General features: G+C 40.1%; 1 pseudogene; it reads left to right on the top strand.

Annotated features, from left to right (window-relative positions):
* The first annotated feature begins 8,912 nt into the window (after positions 1–8,912).
* LOC139235501 (Ig mu chain C region secreted form-like) lies at positions 8,913–25,560 on the top strand (annotated as a pseudogene).
* The last annotated feature ends 576 nt before the right edge of the window (positions 25,561–26,136 follow it).

Below are 26,136 nucleotides of genomic sequence, written 5' to 3'. Positions count from 1 at the left end.
GCAGAATTTTCAGAATTGAATTATTAATTTTAATATGTTCCCTTTGATATAAATCATATCTCTTCTAATTGAACAAACCAAAAACCGATGTCACAGCTGGAGATATTTCCATTTCTTTGTACCAACTACCAATATTCATAAAATAAACCTGTGCTGTGAGTTAAAACTAATCAGTAAATTACTTTGTGGATCTGCTTTTGCTGCCATGAACACTTCATGGAAACCTGTGAGGTGTTTCTGTAAATAAACGCAGAAATAGAAGTCCCAGATTAGAATAGTGAACGACAGAATAGAAATAAACAGAGAAAGAAACGCTAATGTCTCAACGGATTCCAGCAACAATTGATGTTTGGGATATTTTTTTTCAGTTATTGGTGAACAAATCAACGATGTTATCCGCGGCCAGAATGGGGAAAGATTCTAGTCACCATACATAGTCACAGCTCAAATGTATTCGTGGCAATTTCCTGCATCCCCTCCCTCTCTGCCTCTCTCTAATATCCCCACCTTTTGCCTTGCCTCTAAAGAATGCGTCATTATTTTACCTCACAATAAGAAGTCAATGTCTAACAAAAATGTTCTCTAAGGTCTATTTCCAGGCCTCACACCAAATTGGTAGGTGTGCGGAATGGCAGCTTTATAATAAAATATGTCGTGTGAACTCAATGATCTTGGGTGTTTGATGTGACTCTGCAGCGGGAACTTTACTCTGCATTTAACTACGTGCTGTACCTGCCCTGCGAGTGTTTAATGGGACGGTTTCGAGAGAGCTTTGCTCTGCATAGATCAGTGATGTACCTGCTCTGGAAGAGTTTGATGGGACGGTATAGAGGGGGCTTTACTCTATAGCTTACCCGTGCTGTACCTGCCCTGGCAGTCTTTGCTGGGACAGTGTTTTGGGAGCTTTACTCTGCATAGACCAGAGCTGTACCTGCCCTGGGAGAGTTTGATGGGACGGTGTTGAGCAAGATTTACTCTCTATCTAAACCGTGCTGTATCTGCCCTTGGAGAGTTTGATGTTACGGTGTAGAGGGAGCTTTATTGTTTTTCGAATCGTGCTGTACCTGAGCTGGGAGTGTTTGACGGGACAGCATCGAGGGAGCTTTTCTTTGCATAGACCCGCGCTGTGCCTGCCCTGGGAATGTTTGAATGGACAGTGTGACATCACTATCGCAGAAAATTGTTTTTGTCAGTGCAACTTCCTGTATATTGCATTTCGTGTTTACCTGTTTGACATCATCACGTCAGCAACACGTAAACAATGGGTGACGTCATTGTTTACAACAAAGCAGCGTCATCAACGTGATTTGGTCGCCATTGCTACATCAGTGCGACGTCTGACCCTCAGCCAAATGGATTGCTCGATTTGACCTATATATACACCAGGGTCTAGTGCAGTAATAACAGAGACACGTCCAAGTGTAACATAGACAGAGAGAGGATATAGTGTAATATCTACAATGACAGGGACCAGTGTAAAAAAAAAAGACACAGCGTCTAGTGTAATATAAACAGAGACAGGGTCTTGTGTAATATAAACAGAGACAGTGTCTAGTGTAATATAGAAAATAAAGGGTATCGTGTAATATAAACAGAGACAATGTCGAGTGTAATATAAAAAATACATTTTCTAGTGTAATATAAACAGAGACAGTGTCTAGTGTAATATAAACAGAGACAGTGTCTAGTGTAATATAAACAGAGACAGTGTCTAGTGTAATGTAAAAAATACAGTGTCTAGTATAATATAAACAGAGACAGGGTCTAGTGTAATATAAATAGAGACAGGGTCGAGTGTAATATAAATAGAGACAGGGTCTAGTGTAATATAACCAGAGACAGGACCAATCTATTATAAAGAGACAGGGGATAGTATAATATAAATAGTGACAGAGTCCAACATAATATAACAAAGGATAAAGTGCTCTAATACTAACTAATACATGAACTATTGTAGTAGAAACATTGACATTTTCTAGTGCAATATAAACTGAGACATGTCGAGTGTAATATAAAGCGAGACAGGAACTAGTGAAATATTGACAGAAACGTGGTGTACGGTCATATAAACAGTGACAGCGTCTAGTTCAGTAGTAACTGAGAATGGGTCTAATGTATTATAACGGAGGGTCCAGTACTGTGATAACTGATACAGAGCCGAGCATAATATAAACAGAGACAGGGTCTAGTGCAGTAATAACTGAGACAGGGCCTTGTGCAATCCGAAAAGAGAGATGTAGTTATAATTAAACAGGGTCCAGAGTAATTTAAACATATAGAATGTCTGGAATAATTTGATAGTAACATTCCAGCCATGCGAATCTTCATGTGGTCTGACTGTCTATCTGTCTGTCGTTCGGTCGGTCGGTCCATTCGTCTGTCCGTCCGTCCGTCGATTCGTACTTCTATCCATCTATCTGTACTTCTATCTAATATTACACTAGAACCTGTCTCTCTTAAGATCCTGTTCCTGTTAATATTACCCGAGACCCTGTCTCTGTTTATATTACCCGTGTCCATGTCTCTGTTTATATTGTACTAGACCCTGTCTCTGTTTATATTACACTAGACTCTGTCCCAGTTTTTATTATACTGGACACTGTCTCTGTTTATATTAGTCAAGACTCTGTCCCTGTTTATATTATAATGGACCTGTCGGTGTTTAGATTATACTGGACCCTGTCCCAGTTTATATCGCACTAGACCCTGTTTCTGTTTATATTAAGTAGACTCTGTTTCTGTTTTTATTACACTGGACCCTGTCTCTGTTTATATTACACTAGACCCTGTCCCAGTTTATATTACACTAGACCCTGTCTCTGTTTATATTGTACTAGACCCTGTCTCTGTTTATATTACACTAGACCCTGCCTTTGTTTACATTACATTAGACCCACTCCCAGTTCATATTATACCAGAGACTGTCTCTGTTTATATTAGTCTAGACCCTGTCTCTGTTTATATTCTACTAGACCCTGTCTCTGTTTATATTACACTGGACCCTGTTTCTGTTTATATTAAACTAGACCCTGTCTCTGCTTATTTTACACTAGACCCTGTCTCTGTTTATATTCTTCCAGACACTATCGCTGTTTATATTACACTAGACTCTGTCTCTGTTTATATTACACTAGACCCTGTCTCTGTTTATATTGTACTAGACGCTGTCTCTGTTTATATTAAACTAGACCCTGCCTCTGTTTACATTACACTAGACCCTCTTCCAGTTCATATTATACTGGACCCTGTCCCTGTTTATATTAAACTAGATCCTGTCTCTGTTTATTTTACACTGGACCCTGTCTCTGTCTATATTCTTCTTAACACTATCCCTGTTTATATTGGACTCGACCCTGTCTCTGTTTATATTGAACTAGACCCTGTCTCTGTTTTTATTGCACTAGACCCTGTCTCTGTTTATATTACACCAGACACTGCCTCTGTTTATATTCGTTCTGACACTATCCCTGTTTATATTACACTAGACCCTGTCTCTGTTTGTATTACACTAGACCCTGTCCCTGTTTATATTACACTAGACCCTGTCTTTGTTTATATTCTTCCAGACACTATCCCTGTTTATTTTGGACTCGACCCTGTCTCTGTTTATATTAAACTAGACCCTGTCTCTGTTTATATTACACTAGACCATGTTTCTGTTTATATTCTTTCTGACACTATCCCTGTTTATATTACACTATACCCTGTCTCTGTTTGTATTACACTAGACCCTGTCTCTGTTTATATTACACTAGACCATGTCTCTGTTTATAATACACCAGACACTGCCTCTGTTTATATTCTTTCTGACACTATCCCTGTTTATATTACACTGGGCCCTGTCTCTGTTTGTATTACACTAGACCCTGTCACTGTTTATATTACACTAGACCCTGTCTCTGTTTTTATTCTTCCAGACATTATCCCTGTTTATATTACACTAGACCCTGTCTCTGTTTATAATACACTAGACCCTGTCTCTGTTTATATTAAAATAGACCCTGTCTCTGTTTATATTACACTAGACCATGTCTCTGTTTATATTCTTTCTGACACTATCCCTGTTTTTATTACACTAGACCCTGTCTCTGTTTGTATTACACTAGACCCTGTCTCTGTTTATATTACACTAGACCATGTCTCTGTTTATATTACACCAGACACTATCTTTGTTTATATTCTTTCTGACACTATCTCTGTTTATATTACACTAGACCCTGTCTTCCCTGTCTTTTTTTGTATTACACTAGACCCTGTCTCTGTTTATATGCCAGTAGACACTGTCTCAGTTTATATCACACGAGACCCTGTCTCTTTTTATAATACGCCAGGCATTGTCACTGTTTATATTATCCTCGACACTGTCTCTCTTTGTATTACCCAGATCATCTTTCCTTTTCAAATATATATTGATTTCCTTATTTGAAAGTTATAATTACATTTGCTGCCATCACCCTTTCAGACACTGCATTCCAGGTTATTACTACTCGCTGCATAAAAAATCTCCTTATCTCCCGTCTGGATTTATTTTTTCATTCATCTTAATCTTTGTGTTCTGGTTACCGATAGACCTACCGATAGAATCCCCACCTTACTATTAACTCAATGAAACCCCTTCACAATTTTGAAAACATCTGTTAATTCTCCCCTAAGCATACCCTGCTATAATAAAAATAAACCCATCCTCTCTCGTCTCCACAAAACTGAACTCCCTCATGCCTTCCACCAATCTCCTCTGCATCCTCGACAAGAGCCCGACAATCTTCTTAAAATGTGGATTGAAAAAAATGCAATCTTTATTTGTCCTTCAGATTATTTCTAAGGATACATGCTCCCTTCAAATTTGACTGACTGAGAAGCATTAATTATATTGTTTTACTTGTTTTGACAAAACGGACGGTGACTGAAATGCTCAGCAACATCTGTCTCCACATGACTCATGTATCAATATGATCTCTGTCGCCACCTGCTGATAAACGACATCTACTGCAAGCTCCAGAGCTTACTTTAAACATGATTCATAACACCCACTACAATAACTTGCTTGAACGTTTACCCAGAGGATTTTTTTTAGAACAAACCACAAGAGGTGCAGATGATCAGGAAGTATCAAGGGCGGAATTAGCAAAATTATTATTGCAAATTCACCTTCAGCTCATCATACAGAGCCGTCAGATTAGATAAACATCCATAATGAATAAAAACCTCACAGGAAAAATGGTCCAACCGTGGCTAACAAAGGAAGTTAAAGATAGTAATAGATGAAATTAACAGCCATGGAATGTTGACAAAAAGAGTAATAAGCCCAAAAATTGGGAAGATTTTGGAATTCTGCAAAAGATGCACATGCAACTGATAATATGGGAGAAATATAAAATTAAATAAGCTATCAATAATCTACAAACAGATTGTTCGAGCTTCTACACGTGTATAGAAAGATGACTTAAATTAGCGTACTTTACAATACAAAGGTAGGTGGGACAGTAAACAGTGAGGATGTAGTAAGGAGGCTGCAAAGGGATATTGACAGGTTAAGTGAGTGGGCATGAACATGGCAGATTGAGTATAATGTGGAGAAGTGTGAAGTTACGCACTTTGGTAGGACAAATAGAGACGCATAATAATTTTTGAATGCTGAGAAACTGGGTAATATTGTTATTCAGAAAGACCTGGATGGCCTTGTACACGAATCACAGAAAGCTAACATGGAGCCAAAGTGAGCAATTAGGAAAGCAAATGGTAAGCAACATTTTATTGCAAAGGGATTGGAGTATTAGAAAAAAGAAGCCTTCATGCACTTATATGGGGCTCTGCTGAGACTACACCTGGTGTATCGTGCACAGTTTTCTTCTCCTTATCTAAGGAAGGATACACTTGCCTTGGAGGGAGTGCATCTAAGGTTCATCAGACTGATCTGATTCCTGGGACGGCGGCGGGGGTGGGGGGATGTTCTATCAGGAGAGATTGAGTATCTAATGTCCATATTTCCTCGGAAATCACAACATAAGAACATAGGAATTGGGAGCAGGAGTAGGCCATATGGTTCAGCGAGCCTGTTCCGTCATTCAACGGGATCATGGCTGCTCTTCTACCTCAACTCCCCTTCCCTGCACTATCCATATATCTGAATGGAAACATATGCAGGGCTTCAGGGAAATGGCGGGGGATTGGTCAATTATACAAAGTACGACAAGTGTGGTCTAACCAAGTTTATCATAACTATTGCACTTTTCAATTCTATCCCTCTAGAAATAAACCCGAGTGTAAGTGTTCTTCTTTTTATAGCTTATTAACCTGCGTCGCTACCTTTAGTGATGTGCGTAATTGCATTCTCAGAGACCTGTGTTCCTCCATCCCGCATAGGTTCTTATTTTAAACGTGATGAGTGACCTCCTTATTTGTCTTACCAAACTGTAATAACTCATACTTGTCTGTGCTGAAATGAATTAGTCAATTCATGTATTCTTTTAATTAGTTGCAGTGTTCCACAGTATTTACACGCCGACCCGCCCGCCCCAAGTGCATTGGTAAAATTTGGAAATTGTGTGTTTGACTCCAAAATCTAAATTGTTAATATAAGTTGTGAACAATAGTGGACCCATCACTGATCTTTGTGGGATCCCTCTTTCTATCTATTAGTTTATCTGTTTATCTATCTATCTATCTATCTATCTATCTATCTATCTATCTATCTATCTATCTATCTATCTATCTATCTAGCTATCTATCTATCTATCTATCTATCTATCTATCTATCTATCTATCTATCTATCTATCTATCTTTCTATCTATCTATCTATCTATCTATCTATCTATCTATCTATCTATCTATCTATCTATCTATCTATCTATCTATCTATCTATCTATCTATCTATCTATCTATCTATCTATCTATCTATTACAGAGTTATGTGCGGTACTGATACTCCAGCTGACTGCTGCTACTGACATGGTGTCTGAGACTTTGGATATATTTCCTTTCCTGCAATATGTGAACAGTTACACACATTTACACAACGAAAAAATTTAACTTAACACCAGTTCTGTTATTGGGTAGATGTGCATATAAATAGGTCTTTTGACAATGTGAATGTTTTGAAGTTGGCTTCCAGGCATGCGGTCAGTAGTGAGAAAACTGACCTTTGATGGAGTGCACAGAACCCCAGATGCTTTCTGAAAATGACACTGGTGTTCGATGCTCGCTGACGGCAGTCGGTTTGGTTACTGCCAAATATTGTGCGGGTCAGATTAGCGTGAACAAGAATGAGAGAAAGATGGTATTTAACTATTTAAATATTACATTATTCAGTCGAACTTTTAAAATAAGAAACATTTTACATAGTATAACATCTCAAGAATGATTTTACGTAAATTGCATGCTCACAATATTACAAAACAGGATCGGAAAATAATGAATTGATCCACACGGTACCTAATGAAAACTATTTCCAAATAAAGACCATTCTAAATCTTTCAGTCGATTTATTCAGTACAGCATGAAATGCTGGAGAGAGGTTTAATGTCCTCACCCCACACTGTAATGAGATGAGTGGGATTCGGAAATTAACTAAAACAGGTTGAATTGCCTTGAATTATTCTCACAGAGAAGTGCCAGCTGCACTTCTTTAATATTCTCACAGAATTTTGCGCCTGGTCTAAACTAATGTCTCCATTATTCGTGATTAGTAGCCGCGCAGTGTGTGGTGTAATTTGAAATGATTTGGATCCCTGAACAAGCCCTGTCATAGCCCGGCTACCAGTGGGTGGTGAAAGGCCCCAGATTGTGATCTGTTTCTGCTGGAGATGAAGCATTTATTCCTGTGATATTCTGCAACATATCACTATGTCCTGATACACCGTGTTCCTGTTACCCGTGTCTGTTACACATTCGGTCGCTATTAAAGTTAGCTGCAAGGCTTTGGATGTCGAGGTTTGCTGATCACATTATCGATTCTGATTCACCAGCTTCTCTCATAAAACGCTGGTCTGAAGCGGGCGGGCCCCACTTTCTTATGTGTCTTCGTCAACTCACTCCTTAATCATCAGACAAGCGGACTTATTTTACAGCTAAATTTACAAACGGCTGTCTTAGAGTCACAGACTCAGGGGCAGTTAGTGAAATGCAGTGAGAGACAATTTTATAATGTGAGGAATATGATCTCATCTCCAGAACAAAAGTGTAGCTTCAGCCAAGTACACTGTAAATAGAATCACATTACCCATCTACCGCACTCGGTTACATAGAGTGATATCAATTCAGATTATAGGGGATACTTTATTGGTACAGTTGCATGGATAGATAGCGGGAGATGTAAAAGCACAAACTGGCAGTGTCTTTAGATCCTGATTAGGTAATTCATTCTCAAAGATTTACATCCCCTGTGAAAGAGTGAGGAATAAACGGATTTAATTTACAGTCCAGATGTGAGTCCATTCTGTTGGTGATGTGGAAGGAGTGACGTGGATCCAGAAACCGCTTCTATCAGGGAATCAATGGGTGGCGCCTTTCACCTCGCCCCCATCACCCGGGTATTTAGCTGCCGGCCACTGGGAGCGCAATACAACAGTCTGGGAGTGGGTTTGCTCAGTGAGTTCTTGCCGGAACCAGTCACCACACATTGCCATGAGGATGAGGTCGGCGATTGCTTTCGTTCTGTTGCTGGCTTTACTTTCCCGTGTGTAGATTTTATTGTCCAATTCTCTCATTGTTACTGTCTCAGTGAAAGTCTCTCTCTGGAATTTTACAGAGTCAGGAATCATTTCTCGAGGATTGATCCTCGGGGTATTTTGATTATTTTTACAGGTGTCCAGTCGGATGTGGTGTTGACTCAGCCCGAGGCAAAGACCAGGATTTCCTGAGGCTTCCTGAGACTGACCTGTAAACCAGCGGGTTCGATCTTAGCGGATATGGCATGAACTGGGTCCGCCAGGTTCCCGCACAGGAGCTGGAGTGGCTGGTTTACTATTACACTCCATCGAACAAGAATAACGTCCCAGGGATTGAGAGCCGATTTACTGTATCCAAAGACACTTCAAACAACATCTTCACGTTGGACATGAAGAACATGAGGAGTGAAGACACCGCCATCTATTACTGTGCAAGGAAGGACTACGGCAGTGGGTCACGGTGAAATACAGAGCGAGCTCTCCATACAAAAACCCCAGACAGGGAGTTTGCTCAAACCTGCGACCATTACCACGCCAGGAGCGTCGAAGGAACTGAGGCTTAAATAAAAATAATTAGAAATAAGTTATATATATATATATATTTAAATGTGTAACAGTTTTCTTCTTTATTACTATTGATTGCCATGTTGAACATGCACAGATGCTTCAGAAGTATTCCAATCATTTTTGTAAATATAATGAACGGTAAAAAATGAAATATCTCGCTGATTCACTCTTACGAGAGTCGGAATCGGGTTTTTAGAGCTGTGTGGAATTTAATCTCTGTATTTTACAGTTAACAGTCCGCCGGAGTATTTGACACAACGTGTCTCACTGTGTTACGCAATGGGCTACTGGGGACAAGGGACCATGGTGAAGGTGACTGCAGGTAAGGAGCATTCACTGATTCAGTAACACTTGTATTTGTGTCTTTATTTTATATTTTTGTTTATTTTAATAATTACTTTGTTCACTGAAACGTGGGTTCGGTGGATTTTGTTTTGAGATTTTTTGCAATGTTCAATGTGATTCTGCTGCAAAGTGATTATAGAATTCAACTGTTTCTCCACAGAAAATGTTGTTGATGTGATTTGGTATTTATTTGCTGACGAGACTGTGTGTCTAGGTTACTTTAAATACTTAATGATTATTACACTGTTTGACGTTTCTGCAATGTTTAATCTTGGTGACCCATGATTGCTGCAGTTTTTCTGATCGAATGCAAACATTGTGTTTGAATGTGTTTAAAAGAACATTGTAGGCACAAAGCAGAAAGCTTAGTGATCAGTAAATACCCTTAAGGAATTTTAAGTTTTTTCATGAAAATTACATTGTCATCTCCTGACCGAATGTTCCCGAATGATCAGATTCAATACGTGAGCTGTAATTAAGAACTGAAAAATTAACATATTTCCAGCTGGAACACATTTAAATTAACATTATTATAACGTAGTAATATCACCAATTATTATTTAAATATGCTATACTATCAAAATTAATGTATTTAACATGATCCATCTAATCACAATTCTCTGTCAGTATTTTATATTTCTGTTGAATTCAATCATTAGTTATTTCAGTGTTAGGCGGGTTCGGTGATTGTGTAATGAGATTTTTTTGCAATGATATATTTGATTCTGCTGAAAGGGTTTATAGAATTACGGATCTGCTCCATGAAAGGTTCTGTCGAGGGATTCCGCCCCTCAGCGATGTGATTTAGTGTTGATCTTCTGAGGAGAGTTCGTGCCTGTGTTACTCAGAATACTTAGAATTTGTGAAGCTGTTTGGCGTTTCTACAATGTTTAATATCGGTGACAGCGGGTAGCAGCAGGTTTCTGATCGAATCCAAACACGATATGTATTTTGAAACTGTTTGAAAACAGTAGGTAGGCAAAGAACAGGACGGGTTTAGACATCAGAAATCATTGAAAGGTATTTTAACATCACAATTATTGAAGTGATAAATATATATTCAACTATTAATCTATGTTGACGATGCTGGTATTTTAATATGTGAAATGTAACTAGTTGCCATCTACATAATTAACTTATTCAGGTTGTAGTTGAATTAAATTACTATTAACCAACCGATTTTAATGCAATAATATCTCCGAATGTTATTAAAATATGCTATAAGTCCAATGTTCATTTACTTAATATTATTCACCTTCAAAAATCCTGCTCTACACTGGGCACCATTAAGGGAAGCAGAAACTTTTAGAGGCTGGATACAGTTGTTAATTATGCCTGCAATTATTTCATTAACAACATACTGATTCCACCGCTGTGTTCAGTTTGAGTCGGGAGTTCAATTACTTGCTACCTCCTGTTTACACAGATGAATGACTGAGTGCAATTAATTATAACTTGAAGCCGTGTTGCAAATTGCATTTTGTCAATTTAATATATCTGCCGGGGTGTGACATTCTCACTGTGTAGCCGAAATTTGTTATTGAATCAATATTGTGTGTTGTTTGATAAAATTATCACTAAGTTAATCTCGAACACTTTGCAAGAACAAAAGCTGAGAGAGAGGCATCGCTGGCAGTCAAAGAATTGTTCATGTAATTATATTGAAATTCAAGGCAGGTTCCGACTGCGTATGGCTGGAGAAAGCAAATAATCCATTGAAATTCAAGCAGATTAATTTACTTACAAAAGGTTCATCTGATTTCGAATTTGATACAAAATCCTATCTCCCAAAACGCTGCTGTATGCGGAATAGAACGGTAGACAAAGCACAAATCATATCTGAGTGCTATGTTTAATTCTTATTAATATTAAATTGATGAACAAAGTCTCTCCTCCATTTGCTCATTCAGTTTCAGTGCCCCAGATGGTCTGAATGAATTGTTATCCTCTAGTTTTACACTGACCATTCTGGAAACTATTTTCAAGAAGTAGCAGAATATATTTAATCATTAACTTACGGGCATTTTGTGAATAACTGGAGTGTTCACCCATGAACTCATTGAATGGCCTACTCCTGCAGCTATTTTCTATGTTTCTATGAACTTTAAAAGATTGTCTGTCTTATTAAGTAGCGGAGGCTCTGCTACTGACTGCAAAATGCAAGGATATATTTTAATTAATAAAAACTTTTTTGGGGATTAAGGTTGAGGAGAATATTTCAGCTCGAGATTCCAGCATTAGTAAACAAGCGGTTTACAGCCCATCGGAGTTGTGACCCCGGCTGGACAGAGAACTATTTAAATTAGTCCACACCCAAATCCATCATGTGAAATATTCTCTGCGAATAGACGCAGATTATGCGATATTAGAAACATGCAGAGTTTAAAAAGGTGTCGGTCGAGAGCGGGACAATAGTAGAAATGCGTGATTATTGTCAATTATTCAAATTTGATTCCATTTAAGTAAAAATAAAGTATATTTATGAGTAGTTATGTATTAATATGCTGCTTAATATTGTAATATTGATTAATTGTTATGGTAAGTTAAGTAAACCATAATATATCACAAGTTATCAGGCAGAAAAGGTTTTAAAATTATTAATAATTACTTGTATTTGTATGGCTGAAATTCAAGCACATTAATTTAATTTCAAAAGTTCCAGGTAGGTATGCTTCTGAGGAGGAAGGGCCAGACTGGCACTCAGATTATTTTCAATATTCAGCTAACATGAACATTAAATTAGAATGTAACATAAGTGCTAATTCATTAAAACGTAAGCGAGCCCTTACAATTGTTTTGCATACTGGTCAGTATTACAATTATTGCAACATTTCAAGGGTTGGAGATAATGTTTAATTCATTCATAAATTAATTTAGAAAACAATGCATTGATAACTCGGCTGTGCTGAGTTCGACAAGGTGTCGCTGCAGATTTTAGTGAATTAATTTCCTGTTTTGCCGCGATGATATTACAGGTTATATTTACTGATGAAAACATATAAAATCAGTGGGTGATTAGGTATCACTGTATATGTCTCCTGGATTGCGACATTCTTACTCTGTCACCGAGTCCCGTGTGACGGGCAGAAAATTCCCGTGGAATGTGAATTATTTCCAGATACTTGCTTTCAGGGAAGTTAATCTTTGCACGGTTTACAAGATAGTTGACAGAGATGGGGAAATGGCTGGATGTTGAAGAGTCTCTCAAATTAATATCACATTAATTTCAAAGAATCTGCAGCGTTGAGGTGGTTGGAAATTGACAAGAAATAAACTAGAAATCAAACAACTTCATTGAAATTAACAGATTGAACTGGTCTCTCTCTGCCTGAAGCACCCTTGTTGCACCGTTTGTGTCTGTTCTGTTTCTGTGCGCCTGCTCACTGTGTGAGAATCAGGAGTCCTCCTGACGGGTTGTAAACCTTCGGGGTTGTGATCCTGTATTGCGGGGAGTGTCACTTAATTCAGTTATTTAAGAAACTGGTATATGTGAGAAACGTGAAAGATTGACTTTAAGGTTGAGGAGTCGCCGTAGAAATGAGATCAGTAACCCAGATTGTGACAGTCAGAAGGAGCAGTTCCGAAACACTACGGTGAGACAGTCGAAGGAGCTTTAATCAGTTTCTAACCCGGTTGTACCTGCCCTGACAGTGTTTGATAGGAAGCTTTACTCTGCAACTAACCCGTGCGTTATCTTATCTGGCAGTGCTTGATGGGACATTGCAGAGATAGCTTTAATCAGTATTTAACCTTTTCTTTACAAGGACGTGGAACTTAATTGCGTCCTTCAATATAGAATGATCTTCTATTTAATCAGAGCTTTGGAGGGGTGGTGCGCTTTAATGGGAGAGTGTATTGGAAGCTTTTCTTTGTACTCGTCATAATTGTGCTTAATTAATCGGTCAATTTGATAACACATTTTATGGGGAGACATTTCGTAGCACATCTCTGCAGTACTTGAGCTGGGAATGTTTGACGGGATAGTATAGATAACATATTACTCTGTGTGCAACACTTGCTATACCTGTCCTGACCACACGGCAGCATAGCGGGAGCTTTGCTCTCTTATCCGTGCTGTATCTGACCTGAGAGTGCTTGGTCAGGCAGTGTTCTAGTCACCGTTATCTGCGACTAACAGATAGCAGATAAACTGCTCGTGCCAGATATATACAATAATTCGTCCCATTGCCCAGATTAAAAAGCGCACATTCTTTGATGTTTATATTCTTTCTGAAAAAATGCCCAATTTTTAATGAGTTATTAATGTTTGAACATTTTGAGCATCAGATTACTAATGAACATGATTGGCCTGATCCTCAGCTCACTTTCAGAACAAACAGTTTGAGGAAGTGAATAACGCTCCAGAAAGCAGCGCCTGTTCTGATCTGATGGGAGGTTACAAGTTATTTCCACAATTAAAATAGAGAATATCGAGACTCCCACTTCAAATAACCGTCATGGGGACCTCATGTTTAGAAACATTATGTTGTCCAATTCTTCCTGAGAAGGTTAAAGGCAGGGACAAACTGTGACGAGATGCAGCTAATAGCCTGGGTCACAACACAAGGCACACAGTCACTGGGCTGCAATTCTGTGAATCATTTAAAGAGAGAGAGTCAACCTGCAATACGTCATCATTCGCAATGAATTTAAGCCTTTCTAACAGCATGCGATTGACTAATTTGCGTCAGATTCATAAGATCCCTTTATTTTAAATATCCTCTTTCATTATAACGAACAATAAAAATAGATCTGGTAGAGGTATCGAAAATATGAAGTGTTTCCTTCCATGAAATCTAGAAGAACTATTCCCACTGACTCGTGTAGACTGATAGCATCTCACAGCATTGGAAGAGGCCATTCAGGCATTGTGCCTGTGCCGGCTCTGAAAGAGCTGTCCAATTTAGTCCAACTCCCCAGAGTTAACATTATAAACGTGCAAATGAGTCCTCCTGACGTACAGGAGATACTGCCTGGAGCATTCCTGAAATTACCAACCCTCTGTGTGAAAAAAATCACCTGAATTTTACCTTCTGATCTTTTCACAATTATTTTAAAACTGCGACATTTGGTTACCCACCTATTTTCCAGCGGAACAATTTCTCCCGAGTTAGTATATCAAAACCTGACATAATGTTGAATATCTCTCTTAGGTCTCCTCTTAACCTCTGCTCTAAGGAGAATATCCCAGCTTCTCCAATCTTTCGACATAACTGAAGACCCCATCCCTGGCATCATCCAGCTAAAAGCCTTCCCTTTACACTCCCCAAGGGCTTGACATCCTTCCTACATTGTGGTTACAAAATTGTACGCAATAGTCCAGCTGAAGCCTAACACGTGATCTGTAAGTTTAGCATAACCACCTTGATTTTGTAGTGAATGCCCCATTTACAAAGTCAAGTATCCCATACGCTTTCCTAACAGCCTTACCAGTTTGCCCTGCCATCTTCAAAGATTTGTGAATATGTACATCCAGATCTCTCTATTCGTGCATCCCCTCAAAATAATACTATTTAGATTATACTGCCTCTCCAACTTCCACCCAATCTGCATCGCTTCTCAATGATTCGCATTTAATTGTAATTGCCATGTCCCAGCCTATTTCACTGGTCCATCTGTCTCCTCATGGAGTCTGCTGCTATCATGCTCACTATTCTCTACGTTGCCAGGTTTTGCATTATTTTTGAACTTCGAAATTGTATTCCCTGTAACCAAGTCCATGTCATTGTTATACAACAAGAACAACAATGGGAATTGAAACGGGCCATTTAAGGAGTAACTTCAAATTAATCGGATTTTGGAATGGTATTTTATTCGGATTATTAATTGAGTGGCAGGAAGCAGGCTACTCAAGAGACATGCATATAATAGGATGGAATAGAGCTCAGATCACAGTGCGCTGAAGGACATCGCTCTCCCTCAAATGCTGAGAAAATAAGGAATAAATTCGACTCAATCGCGGTTCATTTACAACTTGCATCTTAGAAACTAGACTATGGAAATGCTACCTGTTGAATTATGTGGTAGGCAAGTTTGGAGGGTTTTTTGCTAACGTCCGAAGCAGGAATTCCGATGTTACTTTGAAGTGCAGTCACTGTTGTTTTGTACTGATAAACCGCAGGCAACGTGCACAGAGCAAATTTCCCCAAACTGCAATTAAATAAAGGACAAGAAATGGTGCTGATTGAGAAATAAATGCAGGCCGAAATAACAGGAACATTTCTCTGTTTTGCTATTGTATGATCCAATGAAGGCGTCTTTATTGACGAGTTGTGCAAAGGTTCTTGTTGTGTAATGTGATAGAGCTCGGTGATAGAGAGGTGCGTTCCTGACCAGCGCATTGACAAGTGCTTACGATAGAACTGACAGAAGCTCAAATGCCTGTGTAGTCTTTGATGGAGAAATGGTGGAATTAGTTTATTCTGCAGTCAAATTTCGATTTGTTTATTTCTTTTATAAGCACGGATTACAGAGTCTAACTTGTTCAATGGGCCATTCCTTCCCAGTAACACGGTCTCCCCCCACCCTCTGCGCCCTGTTCGCCTCCTGTGAACAACCCAGCACCGATGGCTCCATCACGTAGGGCTGTTTGGTGATGGACTACTCCCCTGACATCATCAGACTTTTCTGGAAGGAAGATAAAGAGCCGATCACCACTGGATTGAAGATCTACCCGTCATTGATCAAAAAGAATTGAGCCTACACACTGAGCAGCCAGTTAACCATCACCGAGTCCGAGTTGGAGAGCAGCACAATTTGCTGCGAGGTTCGACGTGGTGGATCGGTGTGGAACATCACAATGTCAGGTTAATGATGTGAGATACAGGGCAAACTCTGATAAGGTGAGAAGTTATGTTCAACTTGTATAGAAACTTGGTTAGACAACAGTTAGAGTACTGTGCATAGTTCTGGTCTCCATATAATACTTAGAATACTGTGCACAGTTCTAGTTTCCTTATCACATTTAGAATATTGTTTACAATTCTGCTTTCCTTCTCATACTTAGAATACTGTGTGAAGTTCTGGTCTCCATATCATACTTAGAATAGTATGCACAGCTCTGGTCTCCCTATCACACTTAGAATACTGTGCATGGTTCTGGTCCCCATATCGCACTTAGAATATTATGCACAGTTCTGGTCTGCATATTACACTGAGTATACTGTGCACAATCTTGCTCTCTTCAAATGCCAGGTTAGTGTGAATCTGACAGCAAAGAACTTGTTAAAATATAAGGACACTTTGCATTTCTTAATCATTTATTTTACAAGCAATGTCAATAAAATGCCTTCTCGTAAACGTCCTGAACGGATCATCGTTCCTCCAATTGTTCTCCTCTTGCTAAGCTCCACTGAACAAATCATCAGCAGCAGATATGCAAGCGCCATGTGTTCAATCATCGAATTAAGGCCAAAGTCACTGACCATGAATTGGCTGAAGAGTGAACAACTCCTGGATTCGGGCTTCACCACCTCTCCCGCCTTTGAGATGAACAGAAACGTTTTGACGGCCAGTCGGCTGACACTCCCCGACAGGGAATGGTTCACCGGCTCGGTCTACACCTGCCAGGTCACTCATGAATGGGGCACACAAAGCCGTAACTTCAGCAGATCTCAGGGTAAGAGGCACAATCCAGGGATGTTCCAGACCATTCTGAGCGTTGATCTCAGTCAGGACTTTGATTGAAATTAGTAGAAAGCAGAGGAATATTCCTAATTTCCAATCATGCAGTTTGTGTATTCTTGCGATACAATGTTGCCTTTATACAGCGCCTTCAGCGACCACAGACTGAACCAAAGCGCTTGCCAGGCAATGAATTAAGTTGTGAAATGTGGTCACAGTTGTAATGTATAAAGTGCGGCAGTCATTTAGTGCACAGCAAGCTCCCACAAACAGCAGTGTGATAACGACTATTTTTTTTGTTTAGTGTTATTTCTTGAGGTATTAATATTCCCAGGACACCAGGGAGAACTCCTCTGCTTTTCATTGAAATAATTCCAGGGGAACTTTTACCTCCACCTGAGAGGCTAGACGGATTCTTGGTTTAACACATGATCCGAAATACGGCACCTCCGACAATGCACCACGCCCCCAGTACTGCACTGAGAGACTCAGCTTACATACTGTGATCAAATAACTGGAGTGAGACTTCAACCCACGATCTTCTGGTTCAGGATTCCTCATTGCTCAGGATTTATTATCCTCGCCAAAGAAGCTTTCCCCTTGCTCTGGTGTCAGGCAGTGAGTGAAGTGTCCTTAGTCTCAGGTATATCCTGAGTTGGCTGATCATATACGGAATGGCAATAGGAGTCTGGAATCCTTTAATGCTAACTGTCCAGGAACCCACTGCAAGAATGGGCATCTACCCTATTCAGAGTACTGAGCCCAATTCTGGGCTCCGCACCTGAGGAAGGATATACGTGGAGGTGCTAAACTGCAGGTTTACCCGAATTATACCGGGGCTAATAATGTAAAATGATCAGGTGGTGAGTATAGAACGTCAAGAGATGATACAATTGACGTGTTTAAGTTGATAAATGGAATTGTATCGATTAGTTATAGAAACATTTATTTAGTTTGATGTGAGAGTCCACAACAAGTAGCAGAACCTTAACATTAGAGTTAGGCCGTGCAGAGGTGATGTCAGAAAGGATTTTCTCACAGGAAGAATAGTGCAAGTCGGGATTTCCCTCCCCAAAATCTGCTGACACTTGCTTTCAATTGAAAAGTTGAAAACTGAAATTGATAGATTTTTGTTCGGCAAGGTTATCATGGGTTACATAACCAAGGCGTGAAGATGGTGTTGAGTGTTGATCAGCCATGATCTAACTAGATGGCGGGACAGAATGGATGGGCTGAATGGCCTTCTCCTATTCCTATGTTACTATTAATGCCCTGAGGTCATAGTGCTTTCTGAATCTCTCTCACCAGACATGATAAATGTTCAGTAATTACAGATATTAACAAACTACCTCACATCATTACAAATGATGCCCCACCACAAAAGATTCCTTGCAACTCCATTCTCCGGAACTTGCACTTCTTCTCTGACGGGGGATGTGACTGGTTCGTGCACATTTTCATCGCAACAAAAATAGCAGCAAAAGACTAGAAACTTAACTTTGTTTCCTGTTGTCCCATAAATCCTGAAATTAATTTGACACTGGTTTTGAACAAGTATAATGCTAGTGTAGACCTCTTGAACTTGGGCTATTCGGGCTTCAGCTATTATAACCAGTGGAGATGCACTTGGGTGCAATAATCTATAGACGGGCGTAAAGGAGCAAAGGATTTCAGAAAGAGCGCTATTCAGTGCCTATCACAATTGCGTCCCAATGTATTCCCATTTTACGCCAGGTATTTGTTTCATAGCCCATTACAGGTGGCTCTGGCTCAAATACACAGGAAATATTACAGACCTCCCGGAATCGTTGCCAATTCATTGTCCTTCCATAACAACGGTGTTCAAGCAATAGCGAGAGGTTGATATCTCAAAAGTGAGAATTTCCCCTTGAAAGAGTTAAGGCTAATTATTGGTGTCCTGATTCTGAAGATGCGGCTTTTCCTGACTTTCATTCCTGTTTCGCAGTGGATGTCCCATGCAGCGATTAAAAATCACTCTTCGCCCACCGTAATTGGAACAGGTTTTACTGGAGGCGACGGTGACCTTAACGTTTGTCGTGTCTGACGCTCCTTATGGGCTCACCGTGACCTGGACCCTAAAAAACGAGACTTTGAAATCAGAGATTGCCGTCCAACCCAGAGAGGATCCCAACAGTGTGATCAGCAACTTAAACATCTCGACAAAAGACTGGCTGAGTGGGGATAAGTTCTACTGCGTGGTGAGCCATCAGGATATGCCGATTCCTCTCAGAGATTCCAGCCACAAGGAAAAGGGTGAGCGGGGAGATTGTTGCAATAAGTGAGAAACTGCGACAATTTCGATGCGTGTGCAAGGGCCAATTGATTATATAAAGTGTTTAATGGCTACTCTGATCATTCAGGTTGGTAATTCCACCAACTCAGCACTCTGGGACCTGAGATTATGTATTTTGGTGGAAACTGGATAAGTCCATGAGCGAGAAAGAAATAGAAGGGTATATTATTAGGTTTAGATGAAGTGGGCTCGGAGGAGGCTTGTGTGGATCACAACCACCGGCATAGACCAGTTGGCCAAATCTCCTCGTTCTGTGCATTAAATTCTATGTCATTTTCCAGTCCAACGCTTCAAGATTTCAGAGAGAAAGATCACGTTCCCTCTGATAAGGGATGGAAAACCAGAGAGGCAACAGAGGGGAAAAGGTAAAACGTTAAAATGCAATGCAGTGTCCATTTCTCTCACATCTAACCATCGGAAAATGGCTGAATTTAAATGAGGAAGGCGAGTTGTGGGCGTTGGTCTCACAGGCCACCAGTGAAAGCGGGAGGATTGGAAGCCGAGTGAGGAGGTCGCGGATCGCGGGCGATGGGTTAGGCAGGGACCCTGGATCCAGGAGGTCGGTGTAAGGGCAATTACCAGCTGGGCGCAGCAATCCCCGCCTTGCTGTAACTGCTGAGATTTACACAGTTTGTCAAGCCGGACCAGCGACAGTTAAACACCAAATGGTGGTTAAAATAGAGGATTCCAATCTCATTTAAATATATTACTCAAATATAATATTACAACTGGAAGTAGGCGAGTTGAGGTCGGGATTCTGATTTTTACCAATTTAACAACCTCCACGCCCACAACCCGCCCGCTGTATTGGGTTGAAATTCCCCCATTGTCTCTGGAACTATCCAGTTCATTGGCCTTTGTTGTAACTGTCCTACAGCGAAAGATCCGCGGGAACCGGCCATGTCTGTCCTCCTGCCCTCAGCAGAAGAAGTCTCTGCTCAGAGGTTGGTCAGCCTCACCTGCTTAGTGAGAGGTTTCTCCCCCCGAGAGATCTTCGTCAAAAGGACCATCAATGATAAACTGGTGGATTACGGCAACTACAAGAACACCGAGGTGATGGCGGAGAACGGCAGCAGATCCTTCTTCATGTACAGCCTGCTATCCATTGCAGCCAAGGAATGGGCCAGCGGCGACTCTCACTCCTGTGTGGTGGGACATGAAGTGATCCCATTGATAATCACCAACAGAACCGTCAATAAATCCAGTGGTAAAGCATTTCCCTTGTTCTGATGGACAACGTCATAAGAACATAAGAACATAAGAATTAGGAACAGGAGAAGGCCATCTAGCCTCTCGAGCCTGCTCCGCCATTCAACAAGATCAGGGCTGATCTGGGCTTGGACTCAGCTCCACTTACCCGCCCGCTCCCCATAACCCTTAATTCCCTTATTGGTTAAAAATCTATCTATCTGTGAATTGAATACATTCAATGAGCTATCCTCAATTCCTCCCCTTTGCAGAGAATTCCACAGATTCACAACTTTGTTGGAGAAGAAATTCCTTCTCAACTCAGTTTTAAATTGGCTCACTCGTATTTTGAGTCTCTGCCCCCTAGTTCTAGTCTCCCCGACCAGTGGAAACAACCCCACTGCCTCTATCTTGTGTATGCCTGTCATTGTTTGAAATGTTTCTATCGATCACCCCTCATCCTTCTGAACTCCAACGAGTAAAGACCCACTCTACTCAATCTATCATCATAAGGTAACCCCCTCATCTCCTGAATCAGCCTCGTGAATCAACTCTGTACCCCCTCCAAAGCTAGTATATCCTTCCTTAAGTAAGGTGGCCAAAACTGCACGCAGTACTCCAGGTGCGGCCTCACCAACACCCTATACAGTTGCAGAAGGACCTCCCTGCTTTTGTACTCCATCCCTCTGGCAATGAAGGCCAACATTCCATTCGCCTTCCTGATTACCTGCTGCACCTGCAAACTAACATCTTGGGATTCATGGACAAGGACCCCCAGATCCCTCTGCATCGCAGCATGTTATAATTTCTCCCCATTCAAATAATATTCCCTTTGCGTGTTTTTTTTCTTCAAGGTGGATGACCTCACACTTTCCGACATTGTATTCCATCTGGCAAGCCTTAGCCCATTCGCTTAACCTATCTAAATCTCTTTGCATCCTTTCTGTGTCCTCTGCACAACCCGCTTTCCCACTAATCTTTGTGTCATCTGCAAATTTTGTTACACTACACACTGTCCCCTCTTCCAGGTCATCTATGTATATTGTAAACAGTTGTAGTCCCAGCATCGATCCCTGTGGCACACCACTAACCACCGATTTCCAACCCGAAAAGGACCCATTCATCGCGACTCTCTGTTTTCTGTTAGCCAGCCAATTTTCTATCCATGCTAATACATTTCCTCTGACTCCGTGTCCCTTTATCTTCTGCAGTAACTTTTTGTGTGGGACCTTATCGAATGCCTTTTGAAAATCTAAATACACCACATCCATCGGTTCACCTCTATCCACCATGCTCGTTAACTCCTCAAAGAATTCCAGTAAATTTGTTAAACATGATTACCCCTTCATGAATCCATGCTGCGTCTGCTTGATTGCACTATTCCAATCTAGATGTCCCGCTATTTCTTCCTTAATGATAGTTTCAAGCATTTTCCCCACTACAGATGTTAAACTAACCGGCCTATAGTTACCTGCCTTTTGTCTGCCCTCTTTTTTTACACAGAAGTGTTACATTAGCTTCTTTCCAATCCGCTGGTACCTCCCCAGAGTCCATAGAGTTTTGGTGGATTATAACGAATGCATCTGCTATAACTTCCGCCATCGATTTTAATACCCTGGGATGCATTTCATCAGGACCTGGGGACTTGTCTACCTTGAGTCCCATTAGCCTGTCCAGCACTACCCCCCTAGTGATAGTGATTGTCTCAAGGTCCTCCCTTCCCACATTCCTTTGACCAGCAATTTCTGGCATGGTTTTTGTGTCTTCCACTGTGGAGACCGAAGCAAAATAATTGTTTAAGCTCTCAGCCATTTCCACATTTCCCATTATTAAAACTCCCTTCTCATCTTCTAAGGGACCAACATTTACTTTCGTCACTTTTTTCCGTTTTACATATCTGTAAAAGCTTTTACTATCCGTTTTCATGTTTTGCGCAAGTTTATCTTTGTAATCGATCTTTCCTTTCTTTATTGCTTTCTTCGACATTCTTGTCAATGAGAATGTCTCGATTGCATTTCAGTACTTGAATAAAAAACAATAAAGGGCTTTTCTTCCAATCGTGAGTTAAACACACAGCCTTTACAATTAATTATGTTTCCTATTTTGGCCAATGTGAGGGCTGTTTATCTGAAATAGGGTGTTTGCGGATCTCGTTCCCAAGGCTTGTACAGCCAGCGCTCCCAGCTCAGATACAGCATGAGTTAGAAACTGGGTGGAGTTCTCTCATTACAGGATTCCTGAAGGTAACTTCAGCTGAGAGGGAGTAAAGGGTAATTTTAACTCACTGTACCTCTCACACGCACCAGCGAGAGGAGAAAGGGAAACGTGTAATTCATGTAACCTCCACTGCCCCTCCCGCAGGGAGATGGGAAGTGAACCACTCTCTTTGAAATGCAGTAAGTTGCCATCGTACGTTCTAACCCATGATCTAAAGATTTTAAACTTTCCATATGAGTATTATATTCTGAAATAGCTATTTATTCCACGTAATATTTTTAAATAGGGTTGGGGGTGCAAAAGTCCCTGTTAATTGTAAACTAACATGTTGAATTCTAATGGGCCATGTCTAAACTGGTGACTGAATCCTCTGCGGGTTTCTCACAGTTGTGTCCCTGATGTTGCTGAAGCCCATCGGTTGAATTGTTGCATTCGTTCGGCTGATGTCACATTGCGCCTCACACAGAACACATTTACACAGAGCGGAGGAGAATACATGTGAAAGTGAGTTTGTGTGTGTTCACATGTGAGTGTTTTGATGATTTTGTATAAGTTTGTGTTTTTGTGTAAGTGCACAATTACACATAAACACACATAGACTTACATATAAAGACATACTAACAACCTGACACGTAATATTATACATAACTAGAATATAATGAAAACCATCATTGTCAAATCCAGTTATTGGTACTCTCTGAAACTTTGAACAATAGCAATAATAAACGTCAATCGAAACGTACACTTGCACAACTGAAACTTATACACACTTACAAAAACATAGACACACATATCAATCCAGACACACACTAACACAAAACACACTTACACACATTTACACACATATCAACACATACATCAATCCACACACACATTAATACAAAACACACTTATACATACTTACACACATATAAACACACACATCTATCCACGCACACACTTGCACAAAGCAAACTTACACACACATAAACACACACATCAATCCACACACACACTTACACAAAACACACAAACAGACTTACACACAGATAAATATACACGTCAATCCACACACAGACTTGCACAAAACACATACACACTCGTACACAAACGCATCAATCCAAATACAGATATACACAAAACACACACACGCTTACATGCAAACACACTATTGCACTTATACACACGCATCAATCAAAACACACACTTACACGAAACATACACACACATACACACACAGACTTACATCTAAACATGAACAACATTGAGACATAACCATACACTTGCAGGAAAACACACACCTCAACACACTTACACAAACATGAACATGCATATAAATCCAAACACAAACTAACACAAAACATACACACACACTTACATGTAAACACAATGTTACACGAAAACTCAAACACACTTACACCTCAACATAAACAAACATTTCGACATAACCATACTTATACATGTCCACACATGAACAAAGCATCACGTTAAATTGAGTCATTATTATTTTATCCATTTTTGTAACTGCTGATAAAGCTTCATTTAGAAATAGAAAGATCAAGGCCAAAATTATTATTCAATAACATAAAGGTATACATTGCGTACCAGTTCTTGTCATATCTTTGTAAAGCCAAGCTCAGTAATGAATTCTGTGTGACCATGGTCTGTATAATTGTTCTCAGAGAAGTGATTCGTGCCACAGAGAGGGAGGAAGATAGAGATAACATAGAAAGTCAAAGGCAATAGATAATATGATCTATTGTAAGGCTACAACAGCTGTAAATTTTCACAGCTTTTGAATGGGAGAAAAATGGTATAAGGTAACAGCTCTTCTACTCAGAAGGCAGTGCAAATCAAGCGAACAGGAGATAAGGAGTCGGCACCACGGTCAGCTCGAGAGGACGTTATCGAGAATTAGGCTGCGACTATAATTTGTTTAGTGTTACTTTTTGTAACAGAATGTAATTTACTTGATAAAACACTGTTTTTACTCACTATACCTCTATTAAAAGCATTTGGTATGATCTGAACAAGAGTCTCCCAGTTTGAATTAAATATATACCCTGAAAATAGTTGAATTGCTATAGTTAGCAAAGCGGCAAAAAGCTGCTCATTGGATAAAAACTACATCTGGCGACCACGAAGGAACAAAACAAAGAGATATTGAACAAAATGCAATATACTCAATAATCAAGTTAATTGGGAACTCTTGTAATTTTTTCTGTCTATTTGAAAACAAGTTGTTGTGTATCACCAGCAGATGCAAGGCAGATCGTTTGATCACCGATCAAATCTTGTGTAAGGTTGATTTAAGTCAACTGCTAGTGACTGTTATCTTCATTAAGGAAGCTTGCTTAAAAATAATTAATTTTCAGATGCCGGAGGAGTGTCTCTTGGAAGAGTATCAGAAAAAGATAGAAAAAAGATGGGACGAAACGCAAGTGCAGACACAGTTGCTAGATTGCCTCGGGAAGAATCCGAATGCATCCCTTAAGGATGTGGTCACTTTTATTTATGAACACATTAAAGCTACGAAATGGAATCTGGGTAAGACGATGCGTCTAGTCACCTGTGCAGCTTCGTACTTCCGAGGACGTCAATCAAAGGTCAAGAAAGAATTAGAGGATAAAATATCAGAACTGAAAAAAAAAATCGGCTAAGAATGAAGAATTGCAGAAAATAGATTCAGACATTAAACAGAAAATTGTGAATTTGCAGAGTCAATTTGCCTCAGCTACTGCAGTAATCCAACAGCAGAGTATCAATGCAATTCACGTCGGGGCTGCAGTGCAAACAATTCGGAAATCTTGAGGTGTAAAACGAAGATCTAAGCAGAGAGAATAAACGTCTCACTAAACAATGAGAGGACTCATGGGGAGCAATGATGGAGGATTTGCATCGACCCCTTCAATGGATAAATTGTAAGGTTGCAAATAGGAGCTCAGAATTATGATGAAGGTCTTGAACTTATAATTGCTATGTAGGTAACACTTGCTTATGTAGGTACAGCGCAAATGTATAACACATTGAACTGAATCCGTAACCTCTGTAATACTTAAACAGCCGGTCAGCAGTTTTTTTAAGTCCCTGAGGAAGAGATAAATAAGCAAGTACAGCCACTCTAACCGTCGGATAGACTGGGGTAGAGGGCAAAATGGAACAAAACAATGATGAGAGATGGACTGTTGCATTTACCACTCAGAGCCCGTCGGATAAGTGTCGACAAATCAATGTAA

The sequence above is a fragment of the Pristiophorus japonicus genome, chromosome 23, assembly GCF_044704955.1.
Source record: "Pristiophorus japonicus isolate sPriJap1 chromosome 23, sPriJap1.hap1, whole genome shotgun sequence".
NCBI classification, from domain to species: Eukaryota; Metazoa; Chordata; class Chondrichthyes; family Pristiophoridae; genus Pristiophorus; species Pristiophorus japonicus.
This window is presented reverse-complemented; position numbering and strand designations above follow the sequence as displayed.